The 15,334-nt window shown below is 37.4% G+C and overlaps 1 protein-coding gene across 2 annotated transcripts in view; it reads left to right on the plus strand.

Moving 5' to 3' along the window:
• Nucleotides 1-15,334, plus strand: part of GRM8 (glutamate metabotropic receptor 8) — a 2,748,719-nt gene that overhangs the window by 1,515,937 nt on the left and 1,217,448 nt on the right. The gene's annotated exons all lie outside the window — the stretch shown is intronic.

Below are 15,334 nucleotides of genomic sequence, written 5' to 3' on the forward strand. Positions count from 1 at the left end.
ACCACATGGTTTTTGAATTGAAGCATGAATTTTAATGTTAGGTGGATATGAATTTAACAATTTATTTGGGCATAAACAGGCTTTAATAAGAATGTTCCCCGAAATTAAGAATAAGATGTAGTGAGAAATCAAAATGTCTGTTTAGATTAGTTTATTTTAGACTGTTTAAGAAGTGTTATGGCATAATGGAGTAAGTATGATTTGTATAATGATAGCTTATATTAGCCAAGTTTGATAGATTTATGTTTTACTATTATTCAGAATTGTCTATATCTTTTCACATACAACTAAAAGTATTCCTTATTACAATCAGTGATTTTCAAGCAAGTCAACTAACTTTTCTAGCATGTCTTGAATATATAGAATGGTGCATCTAATTTTATACAGCATGAAATGAGTTAAAAACATTTAAATATATAAACACCTATGTAAGTTATTTTGCCCTGGAAAAGCAAACAATTCTTTATCATTGTATTTTTTTATTATTACTTTTGGACTTCCTAAGCAAGTGTTTTCTAGAAGATAAATGTTTACAGTACAACAAACAATTTAGGGATACATTCTATACTAGATTTATGGTCCAGTATCTTCTAGAAGTTAATGGGCTAGATTCCAAAAGAACTGGTCTCAGTGCAAGTCTCTCCTGATTCTGAAAGACTTGCTCTAACTGTAAGTGACTTACTTCGGTGCAAGGCTTATCCATAAACAGGTTCACACAGGAGGACAGATACCAAAACACCTGCTTACAACCTTGTTTGAATCAGGCCCAATATGTCAAGCAACGTAAGCACACTTTTCAGGTCAGGGCAGATCTGGAGTTGTGCTAGCCAGAGACTGAAAATAATTATTACTGTTTTAAAAACCACAGTAATCATGTTTATACTAGAACCCACATTTAACTTCTGGTTTACAGAAATATATTAGACATAATGTATCACAGTTTATTAAACAGTTCTGCTTATCTTGCCTATTAACTTGTTTCAAAGTGCATATCAAATTGTTTGTTGAATTCCATAATAAAAATCCCGATGACTATAAAATTGTTCATTTTTCTAAATTGTCTTCTACCATGATATTGTTTGCTTAACAAAAAAATGCAAATTATTTTGGGTAAGAGTAATATGCTTATTAAAATAATACATTTTCCCAATAACTTTTGGTAATGTTTTCTATATGACCATTAGAATCACTGAAATCTAATTTGGAATAATGTAGCTGTTATTCATATTAAGTAAACTAGTATTAAAATACGCCTTAACAGAATCCATTTACTATACATGTTCAAGAACAGAAAATTGCATTTTGATACTAGTTTTGGAAATCATACAACTTTTTCAGCATTCTTCTTCTTCTTCTTCTTCTTCTTTCGGCTTTATCCCGGTTAGGGGTCGCCACAGCGGATCACCTGTCCGCACATTGAATGGCAGTGGAGTTTTACGGTGTCGAGTTGCCAGCCCGGCGCCCAACCTTCCACAGAAGGCACACTCACACGCACACCTAGGGCCAATTTAGAGTGTCCAATCCACCTGCAGCATGTCTTTGGGATGTGGGAGGAAACCGGAGCACCCGGAGGAAACCCACGCGACCACAGGGAGGACATGCAGACTCCGCACAGAAGGCACCCCAGCCGAGGATCGAACCGGAGAACCTCTTGCTGTGAGGCGGCAATGCTAACCACTGCACCACCGTGGCCGCCCATACAACTTTTTCAGCATTAATCTCTAGAAATATAAAAATTATTTATTATTTGTTTATTTTTTTGACATTGTTAACTGGGTTGGTCCAACTGAGCCAAAAGCCCATTTTCAGCAGAGACCCAAGGAGAAAGGCTCCAGTACAATGAAAGCAAAAATAAACAGCAAGAGGCTGGTGACAATATACAGTGAAGATGAGATATAAGTTGTTACACAGCTTGGCAAATACAATGGAATGGAAAATTAAAACATAACTTAAGAGATACATTGTTACATAGCAAGGAAGAAATTCAAAAACTGAAACAACAATTTTTACATAGATTGTAGCAGAGAATGAAACATTAAATTGAAGTGTAGGTTGATATATCACATATTTGAGTGATACAGAGATATTTAGACAGAATGGCAACTTTCAGATTACCTGGACTAAATATGAATATTTTTCTTTGTAGAAAGTATTCATTGTCACATTGTAAACTCTTTATAGTAAGGAACTGAAAAGAGACACTGTGCTGTAAATAAATCTGATAATATTATAGGCTCACTATCTAAATGCTGTTAAACACTATGCTCTTTCACAAAACTCTTTGTGAAATACATTTTCCCATTTTTTAAATTGATTATGAATAGAAAATAATGTTAGCAAAAATAAACTGTTTATTTTTTTTACCTTCTGTGGTTATATAAGATTATAGCGATTTACCTCCATAAGGTCTCCAGTGGTTTGTGCAATCGTGCTTATGATCGACTGTAATAACTGAATAACAGAACGTGTTCATGGCAGAATGGCGAAAATTAATAGGTGGAATTCCGAATTCGAACATCGTGTTATCTGTCTGAATGGCACAGTGCATTTGCACGTAAGCCATTCAAAAATATGTGGCACAAGATTATGTTTTTTTTGCCGTTGTACTTTTGGCCATTTAGACGTCACACAAATTACTCATGACCTTATGGAGATAAACCGAGTATAGCTGATACTGATGTATGCATCACAATCCATGATGTACTGAGTTGCCTGTGTTACTCAGAACATCTAGAAGAACATCTAAAAGTCCTGTTTCTCTTCTCTGTCTACTTCAAGCAGTCTATACCTGGGCGACAAAGCTTTAAATGACAGTTTTCTACTTGATCTCTTACATATTTGAAAAAAAATGATAATAAGCCAAAGATAAGATCAAGGGCCCTGAATCTATATTACAAATTAAATAGAACATTGGGTGACAGAATTATCCACCTCTAAAACATACTCACGTTATTTTCAAAGCAAAATATGCCCTTTGCTATCTTCAAATCCAATGTAGGTCTGTTAATGGGGAAACTGCAGATTTATCCCAGGATTAACACCGTATCTCTTACGGGCACATGGACTAATTCGTGCACCACTGGAAATGCAATGGCTAGGCCTCAAAAGGCGTATCTGGTCAATTGTCAAGTAGTAATGTCTAAGCCTGTGCCTATGAATGATCTGATTCTATAGTCTCAAGGTCTGCCTGCAGAAATTTTACCAGCTCAGGATTATTCATTCTCCAAATGGTCTTAAGTTTTTCAGAAGTATAAACATATATTTTTCATTAAAATCCCACATATTGCTACTACTTTGGCCTTCAAAGAACATCAGAAGAAGTCTTAAGTAAGAGACAGAGTACAGGATTAGCATTTTGTTTATTAACTGTATGAGATGGCACTAGTGAATGAAATCATTTTATTACTTAGAGCTGCTTGTCTGATTCTCAGATCCCTGATATTACTTGGGCAATGGGAGAATGCGTCTGTGTGTAAGGTACTTAGATAACTGGAAAGTGGCAAACTGTGATATCTCCATCGCAGAACAAATGTGCCACTATGATGGGTCTAGACCCTGTAACTTAATAAAAAGACAGTTTCATTATTAGTGTAAGATAACCCAGCATTGTGTTCTTTAGGGAGAAAATAAAGCAATGTGATTCAAAACAGAATTCTGTAATTCCCATCTTGAAAGAACATTTAAGTGGTTGAATAAAATCCTGATAAAAAAATTATAGAACAGCAATTAAAAGGGAACCTCTTTTACTGCAAAAAAAAATGTAGGAACAGTAATTTTTTCAATATTAATTCCAACGATAAATGAATTGATAAACCATATGAAATTCGAGTTTCTTCTGGTTTTCAAGACTCCACTAAAAATATTTCTGCTCAAAACAATGGGACAACAACTAATAGTGAGTCTTATGGGCAGATAGTTACCCCATCCACATCTAACAACAGTGGACCTTTTTTAGTGGACAAAGCGGGGAATCAAAGAACCCCGAAGTGATCGAACACTGTTCAGAACGAAAAGAAACGTCAAGGAAAGAACAGAAAGAACATCTAAATAATTTTCTATTGACACTGTAAACTTGACTCATATTGACATTTCTAATGACACAGTGACTGTACTTAGGCATGGTTTTACTTATATTCCATCTAATTTTGTCAACATGACTAATTTGATTGTTGATTTCAAATTGTATATATGAAAGCTCAACCTGAAGTTTATTTACGAAGGGATGGCAGCACACAATAGTAATAATAATAATGATGTACCTAGGGTAAGAAGCACCTATAACCCACCTTTGTACCTGACACTACAAGTTTTTGGTGGTCTCTGTGAGAAACAGTTTAGATGTCTCAACACTATTAGTCATTTGACATTTAATTTATCTTTTGGTGAAAGGAAAGCTTTATATGAGCTGGCGACCCATGATGACTTTAGAGTGATGAAGATAAAGGGCGGGTCTATTGTGATCATGAAGACCAATGATTATGAAAAGGCCATGTTAGGTCTTTTGAGTGACAGTAATACCTAAAATCAGGTTATAGTCGAATATATCAAAGTCGTTTTAGGAAATCGATTGTCTCCCATTTGATTTATTTTGTAAAGGTAACATTGGTCACTCTACATACAGATATTTACAGGTAGAGCATCCTACATTAGCATGTTTGTTTGGTACCCCAAGGGTCATAATAACAGAATGTGTCCAGCGTTTAGACCTATTGTTTCTGCTGCCTATTCAAAAACAGAACCCATTTCTATTTGGCTAGGCAGCATCTTGAATCCTGTGTTCCAAAAATCAAGGTTTTACCTATGTAACTCATGGCATTTATTATAACATCCAAACACAGCATTTGTTTTTACATCTTTAGATGTTGTTTCTTTATACACAAGTAGAGAGGCAGAAGAAGGATTGGATTTGTTTAGAGAATATCTAACAAATTACACCAATTTTTACAATGATAAGATCAATACATTATCTGTCTTAATGGAAGTTGTATTAGAGAACAATTTTTTTAAGTTTGTCAACTCTTTATTCCAACGAGTGTCTGGTATAGCCATGGGTGCTAGGGTAGTGCCAGCTTTAGTCAATATAGTGATGGCTATGTGGGAAATTAAATTCCTTATTACACATCCCTTGGCTCATAACATTTTATTTTATAGACGTTACAATGACAATTTGTTTTTTTTTATTTTATTTTTTTTTTGTGGGAAGGAGACTTTGAGACCTTTAGTATTTTTGTAAGAAATCTCAATAATAGCACTGAATTTCTTAGATTCACACATGGCACCTTTGCTGAGGAGATAGATTTTTTAGACATTCATTTAGAAAGAAAACAAGGGGCTTTTTTTAGTAAAATCTTTAGGAAGCCAATGTTTGTGAACCAGTACCTCCATAGGGACAGTTTACATCCACAACATATGAAGAGGGGCATTGTGAAGGCTCAGCTTATTAGGCTCATTTAACAAGTGAAGATTCCATGTATTTGGTGGAAGTTGACAGGCTGACTGAATTTTTTGTACAAAGGGGTCATGATCCTTTTTGGTTAAAGAAAATTGTTACAGAAGTCACAAAGTTACGTGAAGGTTCTGCTAGTCCTATTTTGGCAGGTGCAATGAACACGACACCTGGTTTTGGCCAACAAGGTGAAGGGTTTGAATTGGCATTTCCAAAACCAATTTCAAATGGCATGAGTGTCATTAGGAATATTATTATGAATAATTGGAAAGTGGTCATGGGGCACCCAGATTTATTTAAGAGTTTAGGTAACAGACCCTTGTTTACTTATAAAAAAAATAGAAAAGTAGTTAACATTAAAGCCATCTTAGAAAAAAAAGTGTGTTTAGGTCATAACAAAGGACAAATGAATTTCAGAACACTTGGTTGTGGGCACTGCAGGCAGTGTAGACTTATAGCCAATTCAGGGTCTGTAAAATTAAATTATATTGGTAGGACCCTTTGGGCTTTGGGCCACTACACTTGTGATTCTAAATGTGTTGTATACATTGCTGTCTGTAGTTCTTGTACAAGTTTCTATGTTGGCAAAACCATTAGAACTTTGGAAAGAAGAATATACAATCATGTTTTGGGTATTAAAAATAAGGACATGTTCAATGCTTTAGCATGTCACGCTTTAGTACGTAATTATTTTAAGAAGTTTACATTCTTTGTTTTAGACACTGTTGACACAAGTCTTTTGAGTGGAGATTTTAAAACTTTGCTAGAATGCAAAGAGAGTAAGTGGCAGATTGCCCTTGCAGCAGATCTTCACCCAGGTTTAAACAAAATGATAAACATTACATGCTTTTTGACCATGCAGAGACTTTGAGGTCACAAAGCAGGTTATTTATTCATTTATAGATTTATTCTTATTATTTTTTTTAAATATATTTTTATATACACATGTTTATAGGTTCATAGGTTGGTACTAGGCTTTTGGCCCTAGGGCCTATACAAGCCTAGCCATAACAATTCCGTGGCTATTTCTTCCCACAATATTTACTTCCCTGGATCCCTGTCTAGCAGGGTGACTTACATGATCCTCGGGTGAATTTCCTATCTTCCGTCCAACCGTCAAGGTTCCTTTTGAAGAAGGCCAAAGAGGCGCACTACTTGACATGTATGGGCAGTCTATTCCAGAGACTGGAGGGAGTCTTTGGGTCAGGAACCTATCCCTCCAGCATGTTTTGTTTATTGTGATGAGAAGGTTTAGATCCCTGGAGCATGTGGCTCTGAGGGATTGGGATTTCTTTAAGTGTAGCATGTCCAACAGCTCTGGGTTTGACATGGCCTTGTATGTTAAGCAGAGATCACCTCTGAGTAGATGATATGCGATAGAGTATAGCCGGTGTTTCTTTAGACGGTCAGCATAGAGCATCTGCTTTAGGCCTGTGATTCTTTTAGTGAGGTATTTCTGCAGCCTTTCCAATTGTTGCAGATGTCTTGATAGGTACATGTGAAATGGGGTGTTGTATTCTATAATGGGTCTAATGAGGGATGAGCACAGTGGGACAATGACCTCCTTTTTTTGGATGAAAAGCCCTTAGTGATGAGATGTACCACATAGAAGGATTTCCTGACTGTTTCGGTGATGTGATTAGTGAAGGTGAGACAACTGTCCACCTGTGTCCCTAAGTCCCTTACCACACTTTCAGTGTTTAGTGTACTGCCACTTATGTGGTAATTCATGGGTGCATGTTTTTTTCCCAAAGGGGATAACTATACATTTCTTGGCATTGAGCTTGAGCCCATGGCTCTGGCACCAAGAACCTGTTTCTGTTAGGCCAACAACATACATATTTTCCTTTCATTTTTTTTATGTATAGTATTTTTGTCAAGCAAATTGTTAAGGTGCATTTTCTTTTAAATAGAAAACATATATGAATTATTTAGACAAAACTCTTTATCACTGGTTGATCTTGTCATGTGGTTAATTATAAAAGGATGGTTTTTGAAATGAATGTACTTTTCTGAAGAAGTTTGTGGACTGATTAAATACAAACAAAAGCACTCAAAAAGTACTTTGGAGTCCGGCTTTTCTGTTTTAACTGTGCTGGTTTTGGTTTTACTAAAATGCAGCTTTGTTGAAAACTGAAGTTGCAGCATGGACATGATTATTTTTACTAATTCCTGATCCTGCTATTATTTTTGTAGAAATTATACAGAAAAATATATCGCTAATCTTCATGTGGAAATATAGCACATGCATGCATTTTTTTTCTAATTGGAACTCATGGAGAGAGTTTGAATGTAATGTGACTTAAAGATAAAAAGTATGAAACTTATGATGGAAGCATTAAAGATTTCTTTCTGAGTAACTTTGAATGTTTGGAGATGTAGTATAAAATATAAAACTAGTACAACCAAGCAAGCAGTGCAGCTGTATCCTTTTTGTGAAGATGCAGGAAAATAATCTAATATGAAAACTACGGCTGTAGTCTGAAATGAAAGAAATAATCTAATATGAAAACTGTGTCTGAAATGTAAGGCTTGCAGTGGGTCTGTAGGGGAGCGATTAGGCAGGTTTTTGGGAAAGAAATGGGAAGGACCAAAAGAGTGTAAATGTGAGTACGTAGGTCCATAAGTGTATATTAGACATCCCAAATCTCCAAGATCTGCTACCTTTGATAAGTACAAGCAGATGCTTGGGAGAGGAAACATTTAGAAACAGGGGTCTGGGAGATCCCACTTACAGGCTGCTTGTGTCCATTGGAGACATCGGTGCCAAACCTGAGATGAATTTCCTGTTCCTATACTTAAACTGGATTAGAGAGGAACTCTGCTTCACATGGATGTGGAGCCTATTCCAGAGAAGGGATAGTCTCTGGAAGATATACCTGTCTCTACCACATATCGTTCTTATATTACAGGCAAGGTTTAAGTCTTTAGAATGGGTAATTCTGGTGCTGTTTGTTTTGTGGGTAGGAAGGAAGTACATCAGAGTGGGGCCTAATAATGCCTTGCATCCCAAGCTTAGATTTCACCCAACAGCCTTTAGAAGACAGAATATAGGGATATGGGTTTGAAGTGGCCTGCACAGGACATGTTATTTTCACCCTGTATTCTTTTAGTCAGGAACCTCTGTGGATGTTTCAGTTGATGGATTTGCATGATTAGGAACATGCTAAAGGGGGTATTGGTCTAATGAATGCAAAATACAGTGGAACAATAACTTTCTTGGGCCTAGATGCCATGTTTCTAAGTCTGAGCCTTTGTTTATAACTTTCACAATATTGAATGATTTCCGCACTACTACTGACAAATGATTGTCAATGGCTTGATTTCTTTCTATGTGTGTCCCCAAGTCTCTATCTAATGGGCCAAATCTTAGAGGGGTATTGTCTATATGACAGTTACTAAGGTGGCTGACTACTCGAAAGATACTGTTATCCATTTCTTGAAATTTAGTTTTAATTCATGGCTCTGACACCAGTTATTTGTCTGTATCAGCCCTTCTTGGAGAACACTAGTGTCAATGGGGGATTCTATGATTGCACCTACTTTGGAATCATCTGAAAATTGTTCAGCCAGAGAATCTTGATGTTACTCTTGACTTCAGAGAAGTAGACACCAAAAGGAGTGGTTCCTCGATCTCTAAGGAACTCCCCTGGGGACTGGCCCCATTTCTAGGGGTGGACTACCCAATTTTAACTTCCTGAGTTCAGTCTGTGACCCAGCTGGCTATCCACTGGGTGACACAAGAGTTTATAGCTAACAACATTCAACACCCCCTGAGTGGGGTAATGTGTCAAATGCTTTGGCCAGGTCAAGGTAGGCATTGTGAACTGTTTTGCCTTGTCTATTGTTTTGATGACTTTCTCAAAGAAGTATGCATAGCTTGCCCTTGTTAAAACCCAAGTGGATTGGAGCCAATGTCTGGAGGGTTCCTGTTTCATTACTGATATTTTCATGATAATTATTTCCATAGTTTTATATATGAGACTAGGGAGGTTTACGGGTCTGTAGTTTCCAGGGTTTGTAGATGGCTTTACTTTTTGCAGAGGGATGCTAGTTGCTGTTGTCCAATCATGAGGCACAACCATGTTTGGAGGTATGGTTAAATAGTGATTCCAGAGTTCCTGATAGGTCAAGCATTTTGCTATTTTGAAGGCAGCCTAGGATATGGACCCATTGATGTAGTGTTCTTGGCCTTAGAGACAGCATTGAGGAACTATTTTCTAGTGTTAGGGAGTTTAGAATGTTTTCTTTATTTTTGTGGCTCCATTAACAGTGAGCTCTGCACATAATTCTGTATTGCCTTTGAGGTTTCAGACATAACTAAATAATGCCTTGTGTTTGCCCTTGGCCTGGGAGGAAAAACTTACCTCAGATTTGGCTTTGGAAGACTTTATTTGTCCTCTGAATAGATTGTTTAGTTTGATGAGAGTACTTTTATCCTGCAGGGTCCTACACATCCTAATGTTTGCCATTATATTCTTCCCTCTGTTATACAGCCTCTTGATGTTGTGATTTCACCAGGGGGCTTGTTTTTTGAGTTAGCTTTGTACTTTTTCTGGTGGGTAGAGCTGCCTCCACACAGCTATTAACATACTTGTACAGGGTTTCTGTGAATAGTTCTGTGTAGGCAGCAGTGTTCAAAGGGTTTAGAGGGGCTTGAACCTTTCCTAGGTTATTACCTTATAGTAGGAAGCAAACCTTAGAGTAGGTTTCTGAACATGCCAGGATTAGCTGGGGTTATGGGTTTTATTTTTACTGAAAAGGAAACCATTTTGTTGTCTAACCTTACCAGAGAGGATGTTACAGTAGGCAATATGCAGTTCTCTCTTATATTAGTGACAACACAAATTAATAATATTTGCTCCCTAGTTGGTGTGTTGACAATCTTGTCCAGGAATTTTGTTTACAAAATCAATGATTCTCTGTGCCTGCATGTTTTGTATCAAATGATTCCCAGTTAATAGTGGTGCAATTAACATCACCCATAAATATAGTATCTGGTTGAACAGCAAGTGTTTCCTGTTGTCTTGTTTGACCAGCCTTGAAGTATATTTATTTTTAGGTAAATCAAAACACCTCCACTTTTTGTCTTTGCCTATAAAGTAGCTGGTCTAAATATGTGGAAGGCATTATAGCCTTGGACTGCTGGGGTGTTCCCTGTGGCTTTAAACCATGTCTCAGCGACTGCAAATATATTTGCATTCTCTGGGGTGAGGTGAGCTTGTAGGATGTGGAGATTCTTGTTATACTCCTAGCACTGAAATGTAATATCGTTAGATTTTCTTGGTTTTGATTTGCTATGTCAGAAGAATTTTCAGTTTTGCATTGCTTAAAAAAAGGCATTATTGGGGAGGACTATGTTTTAGTTAATATTAGAAAAGCCTAGAGTGGAAACATACAGTCTATCCCTGGCACAGCAGTGTAGTCAGGTGACCATTTCCTTCCATGCTGACAGATATTGCACCCCCTTAGACCATGCTGACAGATATTGCACCCCCTTAGAATGCTGACAGGTATTGCACCCCCTTAGACCATGCTGACAGATATTGCACCCCCTTAGACCATGCTGACAGGTATTGCACCCCCTTAGACCATGCTGACAGATATTGCACCCTCTTAGAATGCCATAAGAAACTAACAGCATTATTAAAGTCCGTCATCTTCTGTTTGTATTGTGGCATCATCCTTGCAGAAGGTAGAATGCTGCTCAATGCTAGGCTCACACCAGCCTGGAACACATATTCCGAGACTTGCATGATGTCTCTTTTTATATAGACTAGGGAGGCATGTGTTAGGTCATTTACATCTACATCGACTATGGTTGAGTCATACTGGTACTTGTGGTCCAATGACCTGAGTGCATGTGTAATGTCTTGGATCCTAGCCGCTGATAAGCAACTGACTATGTCTTTCCCCTTACTTAACTTTGTGAGAGGGGCATCAGTGTATTCCACAATGGAGTCTCCAAGGACTGGAATGTTGGATTGTGTGGTGGCTTGCCTTATGGGCTTAGACGTAAAGGCTACATGAGATGTGGCTCTATGTTTTGCCATGGGTGTTGTTTTGAAAGAGTGTATTTGGGACTACTGAGGGCATTTGTTATGTGTGCATCATCTAAGAGGTCTTTGGTGTTTAGCAAGGTTGCATACATTTAAATGCCTCAGCATATATGCGTGTATGTGTTTACTTTGAACTGTATGTGATGGGCACAGCATGTGTGCTACTGACAACCTGACTGACACTAGGAGTGTTTTTAAGTGAGTGCTTTACCTCCACTGACATTGTGTAAATTCATCTCTCACATTCCTTATCAATTTGTTTGAGAATTAGCTGGTTGTCAGTAAACATGAGAGAGTGTCAGTGGTGTACAATTACCATACTCACCCTTTGTGCAGAAGGCTGTGAGTTCTATTACTACACCATATAGATTGATTGCAGACACTGCAGTGCATCATGGGGGGGGGGTCACTCCTAACTGTGCTGTTCTTTGGATGAGATGTTAAACTGAGGATGCATCTGCTTTAGTTGGTGGTAACTCAAGTGGATGTAAAAGATCCTATGGTACCTATCAAAAAGAGTAGTGGAAGTTCATTCATACACCGGACAAATTTCCCCATGCAGTATAAAATCCACTGAAAAGAGGCTACTAGCCTAGTGGAACTAACCTAATCAACAAGGGATAGATAGATAAATAAATAAATAAATATAAATACATTTCTACATTGCTTTAGGATGCCCATATCCACCAAGATGGTAATGGAGATAGTTGGAAAGTTCATATTCATAGCAACAGACCCTTTTTTATTGATTAGATACTCGTGGAGACACTATAGAGTAAAGTCAGGAGTATCTAGTTTGCAGCTCTATGGGTAGTACTTGTCACTGTGAAAACTAGTCCCCTCTGTGTGCACTAGGTATTGGTGAAATTTCAAGGGTGAGTTTATGGGAAAAATGTCAGCTTGAAGTGCTTATGTCTATACAGGGCACTGACAAAGGGGGAAAGCACCAAAGTAGACTCTGACAATTTATGGATGGAGTATTTAGGATGATATCATCAGGTTTGACAATAGTTAATCAAGCAGTACTTGCTGAAAAGAAGTCATTATATTTCTCAGGAATGTTGAATAGTGAAGAGTCCTAAATGACCTGGCTGCTACTAGTGCTGATCTCAATACCGTTTCATGCTGCTAGGATACAGTGCCCCTTTTTCTTCTTCCGTCACAAGAAGCAAAAGAGCAGCACCAACTCCAAATGAAAAGAAGGCCAGAGGATCTTTGGGGATCAACAGTCTTGTCCTAGATGATGTAGGGATCTGCAGGCTTGTTGTAGTCTTTTTTTTCTGGTAAATGCCTTGAATAGCAACCAGACCTATAAGGAAGATCTCACACAAACACTCACTGCCCAATCAGAGACAGGATTCCATGCATTCTGCTCCTTCTCTCACAAGAGCAAAATGATAGCACAAATTACAAGCTGGCAGCTATGAAGCATTTATCAGGTTTACTGGCAATCAGCTGTCTCCAGGAAATAATATCCCTTATGCTTTTCTCACCAGGAGTATGACAGAAGCACCAGTCCCAAGATGAGTAACATGCCACAGGCTCTTTGGTGATCAACGGTTTTGTCCCAGGTGATGCGATGGTGTGTAGGTTTATTGTAGCCTTTTCTTGGTACATGCCTTGAATAATAACCAGACCAATCAACAATGTCAAACACATTTACTGCCCAATCAGAACCAGCCTGGAATCAATGCACTCTGCTCCTTCTCTCACTAGGAGCAAACTATAAGTATGAATTCCAAGCTAGCACCTATGAAGCAGTTATTAGGCTTTTAAGTGATCATCAGTCCCAAGGAAATAATGTCCCTGTGCTGCTTATCTCAACAGGAGCAAAACATGAGCATTAATTCCAAGATGACTACTGAGAGGCAACATGTTGGCTCTCCAGTGATTGATGTTCTTGGAGCAAATGTTGCAGATTTTAAATGTAAGGTGGAACACTGAATTAATATCCAAAGAGCTGCAATGTGCACTAAGCAGTTAGGTATGAAAGAGGGAGTAATTCAAGCTATAGGTCTTAAACAATCAAGGACAAATCTCAACAGACTCAGTGATAAGTGCAGAAATAATTAAGGACAATCAGGGACACTTTTAAAAATATTAACAGTATTAACCTGAAAGACTGACAGAATAAGAGAATCTGAATTAAAATACTTTTTCTGAACTAAAAGAAGTCTATAACTCTGTCATCACTATTTATTAAGTAAAATTGACTACCTTTTCTTGAACATTCACTGGTTTTAAGAGTGCTCAAGAAGGACAGAACTAAAATTTCAGTCAAAATCAGGGACATCCCTGAAAACAGTGCCAGTAGCAGTTTGTTACAGTTTAAAAGTAAAAAAAAAAAATGTTTAACTAAAACCTGAGGACTGTAGTACTCCATGCAGGTAGGGTATAAATTGTAGCAAAACTTGTAGCAACTGCTTGCTACATTTGTAACAAGCAGTTTGCTACAGTTTAAACAGTAGTAAAAAAAAAAAAATGATGAGTGCTGTAGTGCTCTATGCAGGCGGGGTATAAACTGTAGCAACTTTTGGGTATACTTGTGGTACATTTGTAACAAGCAGTTTGCTAAAGATTTTTTTTTTCCTAAACTAAAGCATAAGTGCTGAAGTGTTCCATGCACACATGTATAAACTGTAGCAACTGTTTACTACAGTTTAAAGAATTTTTTTTATTATTTTTTTTGTTTAATAAATAAAGGAGGGCTGGGTCAGGGCACAGAAATGAGACAGGTATGGATAGGGTAGGAGGGAGGGAGGGATGTGTCATTCATCTGGCCAATCAGTCACTGTGCCAGTAGAAGGAATGTCATTTTTTTTTTTTGTTTTGTTTTTGTTTTGCTGGGGGATGCATAGATATAACTTTTTTTTTGCTCTTCACTTAAAAAGCTGAGGGGTTTGGGCACTGGTTCATAATACTAGCGCAGGGTGCTAACTGAACACGCTATGCTTCTTATCACAGTCAGAGTTATTTATATCTGCTGGTGTGGGAGCTGTTGCTTGATATGCTTCATTTACACCCCAATTTACCCACTCACTCACATTCCATTTCTGTTTTAGAACCTGGTCTCCACGGATGACTTCACCTACTTCCTTCCCCTCTTAAAGTCATATATGCATAACCATGGACATTCCCCAGTCACATTTTCTCACATTTGTAATATTGCAGACAAACAAGCCTTAAGCTTATCCTTCCTGTTTTTCCTCTCCTACCCTCCCCATTCATTCCAATAGATTCTCCTACTTTTTCTTTTACAAATCCACGTACTACCCTCAATCTACTCCTGAGTTTTAACATTTTGTTTTCTTACATTCATGTCACTCCCTTGTTAGTCTTCTCTAGATTTAACACACACACACACACACACACACACACACACACACACACACACACACACACACACACATACACACACACACACAAATATATATATATATATATATATATATATATATATATATACACACACACACACACACACACACACACACACACACATATATATATATATATATATATATATATATATATATATATATATATATATATATACACACACACACACACACACACACACATATATATATATATATATATATATATATACACACACACACACACACACACACACACACACACACACATATATATTCATGTATTTTTTACTCTTCACAATCGTTCATCCTTCTGTCTCATTTCTTGAAATGTTATTCTTAATTAATCTCCATCTGCAATGCTACTGTTCTTCCCTGTATTATTATCCCTCGCAGATGCTGATTTCCTACCTCTGTATACATTCTCCATTCCCACTCTAGTGAAGTCCGAA

This window comes from Protopterus annectens, chromosome 11.part0, assembly GCF_019279795.1.
Source record: "Protopterus annectens isolate FY-2018-M chromosome 11.part0, PAN1.0, whole genome shotgun sequence".
In the NCBI taxonomy this organism is placed as follows: Eukaryota; Metazoa; Chordata; order Ceratodontiformes; family Protopteridae; genus Protopterus; species Protopterus annectens.